The sequence below is a fragment of the Gossypium hirsutum genome, chromosome A01, assembly GCF_007990345.1.
Source record: "Gossypium hirsutum isolate 1008001.06 chromosome A01, Gossypium_hirsutum_v2.1, whole genome shotgun sequence".
Classification (NCBI taxonomy): domain Eukaryota; kingdom Viridiplantae; phylum Streptophyta; class Magnoliopsida; order Malvales; family Malvaceae; genus Gossypium; species Gossypium hirsutum.
In genome coordinates, this window is record NC_053424.1 from 116,041,874 (window position 1) to 116,049,555 (window position 7,682).

Genomic DNA, 7,682 nt, shown 5'->3' on the forward strand with positions numbered 1-7,682 from the left:
CTTTTATAGCTTCAGGGAAGGTAACAATGTTCTGAAAATTCAACGATGTCATCATCCTAGCTTGTAGACTTTTCTAATCATCACTCTTATTTAAACATGTGGAGACACTTTAGTCAAATTATATTTTCTAAAAACAAATATTTTTTTAGGGTAAATTACATAATTTTCATAAACTTTCATTTTAGATATTTAAATTTTTATTACAAAATAAACATTGAATTAATTTACATGGTACATTAATTTTAAGCACTCTTATTAAGATGTTTAACGGAAACCCGTGCAGAATTTAATATAAGATTTTGATATTATTGATATTTTCCACGTATAATCAGTGATGGAGCTAAAAAATTTTTTTGAGAGGGCAATAATTAAATTATATATTTTTAAAATAGTAAAAATAAAATTTTATCATTTTAATAGCTTTATATGTTTATAATTTTTAAAGAGTTAAATTAAATTTTTATCATTTTTAAGAAGGCTAAAGTGTAATTTTATCATTACTAATTTAAAATTTTATAAATTATAAAAAGTCTAAATTAAAAATTTATGATTTTAGGGTGCCATGTGTCTCTAGTAAGCTCCAACAAATCATATAACTAAACTATTATCAATTTAATTACAACTTTCTTTTATTTACAATATAATACTAAAGAGTAGACAATATCATTTTTAATTGATGATATAATACTTTTTTTAAATTTCTTTTTGTAATAATTTGGTTATCTTGTGCCGAGCCTTCTTAATTTAAAAAAAAGTTTATTTTCAACAATTATTTCCTTTTCTCTAATAACTATTATTGAATGTATTTATTAATTTAGTGTAAATATCTTTTGTATTTATCATAAATCATTAGCATAATTATTGCGTCTTACTTCACCAACTTTTTGTTATTTTTAATTTAGTATTTTAACTTACTTCCATACTTATTAGTTTTTTCCCTGTGCATTGCACGGGTTGATTACTAATATTAATTTAAATATATTGTATTTATTAAATAATATTTTAATATATTATTTGAATATTTAAATTCAAATATATCATATTTCTTATCAAAAGTTTGGTACATAGTTTGAATATTCAACATTAATATTTGCATTTAAATATATTATATTTTTTTGTCAAAAATTATGTAAACAGTCTGAATATATAATTTGAATATTCAAAATTTTGATATTATTTGTAATGATTTTATGCTCTAATGCAATGTTTAATCAATATTATTTTAGTTAAATATTAATTTTACATTGGATTTACAGGAATATAAATTTAAGTAGTGGATTCTTTTCAAAGTCTAAATAAGGGTGTGTTAGAATTAGGTTCATCAGTTATAATTATTGAAAAATAGTGAATTCTTGTCACTGAATTAGGATACATAAACGTAGGGAAACTAAACTGCATAAACAAACTTTTTCCCTTGTTAAACTTTTGTTTTCGCAATACTTGTAGAAATGTTTACTTCCGCGGTCATTTTTACTCGTATATTGCTTTTTACTTTGCAATTATTTCAAGTCAACAAAAATTATTCTTAAAAAATCAATAATCTTAATCTGTACAACTTAAACATAAAAATACTTCAAATAGAAAATTATCTAAATTTAAATTACTTAAATATAAAATGACACGAATATATAACTTGAAATAATTTAAATATGATATGATTTTGTCAAACATATCCAAAATGACTGACAAGAAAATAAACCCTCGCTTTTGAATTTTCTTCTGATAGCAATGCTTGGGATGTTGTGTTTCAATTGAATATTGTTATTCTGGTCTTTTTTAGCTTCAGGGTGCCCTGCAATGTTCCAAAAAATCAACAATGGCATCCTCATGGTTTGTACGCATTCATTGTATATATATTATATAACTTTCAAGTCAATGATCCAATTCTCGATTATGACTTTTCTAAGTAATCACCCTTGACTCGAAATATTTATATATATCATTAGCCAAGTATTTTGACTCGGTTAGGTCTCATAAATTAAATGATATTGATTTAAAGTACTTAAGCTCAAGGCGCCACTAATCAATCAGTGCGACATAGTAGTAGGGACTTGGTTATACATTGTCAAGTTTATGTTTATTTATTTCAGTCAGTTAGTTTATTTTGATCTATTTTTTATATTGGAAAAAATATTAAATTAAAAATAATTATAAAAAATTTAAAAGTAAAAAAAAACTCATCAAGAATTAAATAAACTTTCATCGAAATTTTTCAGAAATTGTTATATTATTATAAAAGTTATTGAAAACTTTTGCCATGTAGCATGCTATGGCCCGCACATGGTAAACTCAATTCTGTCCGGGCCCAAACCAAACAAATCAAGCCTAATAAAAAATAAATAAAAACAATCCAGCCGATTTACAATATCAAATCTAATGGCCCAAATCAAAACAAAAATTTAATGACTTAAATGGCCCAAAAGCCTAAATTTAAAAAAAAAAAACTCTAGCACGCGCCACACCTTAGCCTAGCCGCTGCCGCTTCTAGCGCTTGCCACCAACTGCTCTGTCAACCACCATGCAAAAAAGAAGAAACAACACACGCAATTACCAGTGGCAAGAACAGTAAAAAGAAATTATATAAAAATTGAATGAAATGGCTATAAAAGCCATTGAACAAATCTATATGAAAATGTTTTTTTTTGGGAATAGAAATCGAAATAGAAAACGAAACAATCAAAAAATTCAAAGGTGATCTTTTTTATTTATTTGTCCTTTATTTTTTCTTTTTTAATCTGTTATTATCTATATATAAAAAAATAAAATAAAAAATTACCTGGCATTCGATATTTTGTCGTTGGAAATCGAACCGTCCTCCGCATTTTTGCAGCCACCGGTGGGTCTCCGGTGAGCACCGACCCTAGATCTAGATTTTGGGAGTCGAAAAGCCCAAAGTGGGTTTTTTTGGTTTTTTCAACCACCAGGAACAATGGAGTCATTGCCGGCGACTGGTGGCTGTCGCAGCGAAAACTCGCCAAACCTAAGCCTGACACAGGGAAGGGAAAAAAAGGGTTTCAGGATTTTTTTAAAAGAATAGGCTGAAATGATTTTTTAAAGTTTTTTTTTACTTATATAGGGTGCCAATATGGCACCGTTTTAGAAGGGTCTGAAAGGCCCCAAAACGACGTCGTTTTGGGGGCCAACCCGATCCGACCCGACCTGACCTAGCAGGATCAACATGTTTTTTAAAGGGGGTCTAATTGTTATTTTGTCCCTTCTGCTTTTTTGCTACTTTTCAATTTAGTCCTATTCATTTTTATTTGTTTTTATTTTTGCCCCATTATTTAAATCCCTGTACAATTTAGTCCCCTGACCCATTGTGAACCCCTTGGGGAATGACACATGTTAATGTGAGGGGAATAATTTCCATTTGACCCCTTAAATTTTTATCTTATTTTAATTTAATCCTTCAGTTTCTTTTTCTTTATAATTTAGACTATTAGTTTTGTTATATTTTAAATTTAGTCCTTTATTCCTTTTCTTTGTTTATTTTGCAATTTATGCTTCAAGTTTTTCTTAAATTTCAATTTATCCCTTATTTGGTTAATTTTACCTCTTTATTTATTATGTTATTTATTTTAGTATTTAAAATTTAGGTTATTTATATTTTCTTTTATTTATACATTTTATTTTTTATATTATCCTTGCTATTATTCCATTATTTATTTTTTACCTTTTTATACTTTCAAAAAAAAATAGATTGTTTATTTTTTTTGCACATTTTGTTATTATCATTATTATTATCTTATTATGCATATTAGTATCATGATTTATTATTACTATTAACTTTTATATTTTATTATGCATATTACGCCATTATTACTACAAATTGATGTCGCACTATCATTATTCGCGAAGCATGGCATTTTTATCTTACTTTTAGCTGGTTTTTTTATATATATTCATTCATTTATTATCCTGGTATCATCTCATTTTACTTATCACTACTTTGTTTTATTTCATTAATTACTATGTATTTATATATTCATTCATTTTTATGCTATACCCGAATAAACTAAATACATATTACTTTAAATATTGCATTCGTCTTTGCACGATGCCCAAAAAGGATTTTTTTAAAAATCAAGGTAATTATTATTATTATTTTAGAATTAGAAAAGTCATGTTCTTAACTTACGAGATATGGCTTCTTTCTAAAATCGAGGTAGTCGGATATTTACTTTAAAATAGATGAAAAAGAGATTTAAGTGATGATCAAATGACGTTAAAAATGACGTTAATTCTTGTTCTCGGGGATATAAGGCATTGTGTCCTACCTTACGGAATATGATCCTTTCTTCTCGATTAACTTGAAATAAGCCCCTTTTCGTGAAAATTAATTTAGTTAAGCAATGTCTTAATAAGGGATTGTATTTTAAATTCTCTTCAAATTTTTAATTTTCGACACCAAAGACATCAAGTAATTAATTAGGTACTAATTTTGGGCGTAACGAAAGTGCTAATCCTTCCTCGTGTGTAACCGACTCCCGAACCTATTTTCTGGATTTTTGTAGATCGAAAAACATTATTTTAATAAATCAAACCTCTTATTGAAGCGATCAAATTGCGAGGTGACTCGATCACGCCTCCAAAAAGTGATTGGTGGCGACTCCTATTTTCGTTTTTTAATAAAAAGTCAATTTCAAAAAAAAAGATTTCGACAGCTTGGCGACTCCACTGGGGACAAAATAAGAGAGCCAAGCCACGAGTTGATTACTTTTTGGTCTTTTTGTCGAAAATTGATAATTTGGTTTAAATTTATGATCCCTTTATTACATTTCATCCTTCATGTTTTGACACCTCGAGTTATATAGCGATCTAGTATATCTGTTTTATTGGTTCGAAAGTTTCTTTTTGTGTGTTTTTCGCATATTGCATTTGCATAACTGTTCAATTTTGCCCTTCTTAAGTAGGAGAGAAACTATTCCTTCGTGAGGTCTTCACCTCCGTATAGGATAGTGGATTGCTTTTGGGATACATCCATACCTATGTCTTCATAAGGTCTTCATCTCCGTATACCTATAGGGAAGTGTATTCCCCTAAACTGAACTCGGTTTGTATGAGCTTATAATGGGTGAGGATCAAGAAATTTTTCAGTTCAAGTATCCTTACTTTAAAATCGAGCCGCATATAATGAGCCTTAAGAACTTACCCTAGGTAGAGCCACACCAAACCCCTAGTGGTTGATAAACCGTAATTTATACATATTTTCCCCCATGTTTAACGTATTTTATGGATGATTTTCCATTAGAATTGGTGAATTCGATGCTCCTAATACTTAGGAGAGCATAGGAGAGAGAAAGGAACGAGAAACGGGCCAAAAACGGAGAAAATAGGCCAAAGTACGAAATCAACATAGCCTAACCTCCTCACAAGGGCAGACCACACGGCCGTGCCAATCTGGTAGAATTGGAGCACGACTCGCACGGGCATAGCACACGCCCGTGCCATTCTAACAGGCTCGAACACAGCCTGAAGTAATCGCACACGGGCGTGTCACATGGGCGTGTCCTTACTGAGCCCAAGTTAAGTCCAATTCGGAAAAGGCCACTTTTGAGGGCTCCTAGGCATTCCAAAGCCTATAAATACACCCTAGAAGAGGAGAAAAAGGGAGACGGAGAATAGGGGGTAAGGAATTACTCCGAGGAAGCCGATTGATCCATCTCAGAAGCCATATTCATCATCAAGACTGAAGATCTCTCCTCAATTTCCCTTCAGGAGTTTTGGGTTTTCTTTATGTTTTGTATTTTTTATTCTTCTGAGATGTTTTCTTATTTAGTTATAAACTAAAACCCCTAAATACCTAAGGAGAATGAAACTAAGACGAATCTTGTTATTATTTTCTGAATCGTATGATAAATATTTAACTTGTTTTTAATTATGTGTTCTTAATTCTTGTTTTGATATCCCAGGATATTGATTTAAGACATGCTCTTATTCAGAGGAGGAATAGACCCTGTCTAAGAGTACATTTGTCATAATTAAGCGGAGTTGATTGCGCGCCTAGAAATAGGGTGACAAGATTTTACCAGATTAGGGTGAAACCTAATAAGGGGATCCATAATCGAGTTAATGTAACCCTAGAGTGTTAATTAGAGAAAAGTCTCAGTTATTCAATCTAGGGATTAGACGTTATTAGTCTTGAATAGGGATAATAACATAACTTAGGGAACTCTACGGAACAAGTTGAATGAATAAATCGTCCGGTTCGGAGCCAGAATAACAAGTAAAGTCTAGGTGGATTTTTCCTTAGGTATTGTCTTAAGTCAATCGATTTTCCTCGAAAGCAATTCCCCAATTATTTTCTTTGTGAGTTCTTAGTTTAGATAATTAGTTAATTAAAACAAAACCTCTTTTTATTCTTAGGCTACATAGTAAAAAGACAATCATTACTAGTGCTTTTAGTTCCTTTGGGTTCGTCAATCCGGTCTTGCTAAAACTATACTACTGTTCGATAGGTACACTTGCCTACATCGCGATATTAGTTAGTTCAAGAACGAGTAATTATAAATATTTAAAACCTATCACGAAACCTCGCGATCAAGTTTTTGGTACCGTTGCTGGGGAACTAAAATATTAGGAACGCTCAATTTTTATTACTTTAGCCATTTATTTTTCTTGCAATTTAATTTAATTATTATTATATTTATTAATTTACTTTTTCTTTTTCTTGGCAGATTTTTATAGTTTATGACTAGAAGAAACCCGTCGGGACCATTACTTTTTGACGAAAAAATCGATCGTACAGTTCGCAGAAACCAAAGAGAAATAAGGCGCAGCTTAAGATACACGAAGAACGAGCAAGAAGACGATACTCAACCCCCAACCGAAGAGATGGCTAAAAACCAAGGCAATCAGCTTCCTCCTACAATTGCGGCTAATCAAAATCTTGCTCCACGCACTATGTATGATTATGCTAAACCTTCTTTAATAGGAATTGAATCTAGCATAGTTAGACCTGCTGTAGCTGCAAATACTTTTGAACTGAAACCTAACACAATTCAAATGATACAACATTTTGTTCAGTTTGATGGTTTGGAGGATGAAGATCCCAACGCTCACTTAGCAAACTTTCTGGAATTTTGCGATACATTTAAAATCAATGGCGTTTCTGATGATGCCATTCATCTTCGGTTGTTCCCTTTTCACTGAGAAACAAAGCTAAACAGTGGTTGAACTCATTACCACGAGGGTCTATCACTACTTGGGAACAAATGACCGAAAATTTTTTACTAAAATACTTTCCGTCGGCTAAAACGGCTAAATTACATAATGATATCTCTTCTTTTGTGCAGATGGATTTAGAAACACTTTATGATGCATGGGAAAGATACAAAGACTTACTAAGAAGGTGCCCTCACCATGGGTTACCGCTTTGGCTTCAAGCACAAACATTCCATAATGGTTTGAATCCCTCGACTCGTTAAATGGTTGACGCAGCTGCTGGCGGAACCATCAACAATAAAACACTGGAAGATACCTATGAGTTTATAGAGGAGATGTCACTGAATAACTATTAGTGACAAGTTATGAGGACAAAGCCAACGAAAACAGCCGGCGTTTATAACATCAATTCAGTCATCATGCTCTTTAATCAGGTAGAACTTCTTAATAAAAAGATTGATGGTTTTCTTAGTTCTACGCGGGTACATCCAGTAATGAGGTGTGACTCAAGCGGAGGA

The 7,682-nt window shown here is 31.3% G+C and overlaps 1 non-coding gene across 1 annotated transcript; it reads right to left on the minus strand.

The window, feature by feature from the left end:
* Positions 1–7,263: 7,263 nt before the first annotated feature.
* LOC121207898 (small nucleolar RNA R71) lies at positions 7,264–7,369 on the minus strand. Its single transcript, XR_005903000.1, has one exon. It is a non-coding gene; the product is annotated as a small nucleolar RNA R71 (small nucleolar RNA).
* Between the last annotated feature and the right edge of the window lie 313 nt (positions 7,370–7,682).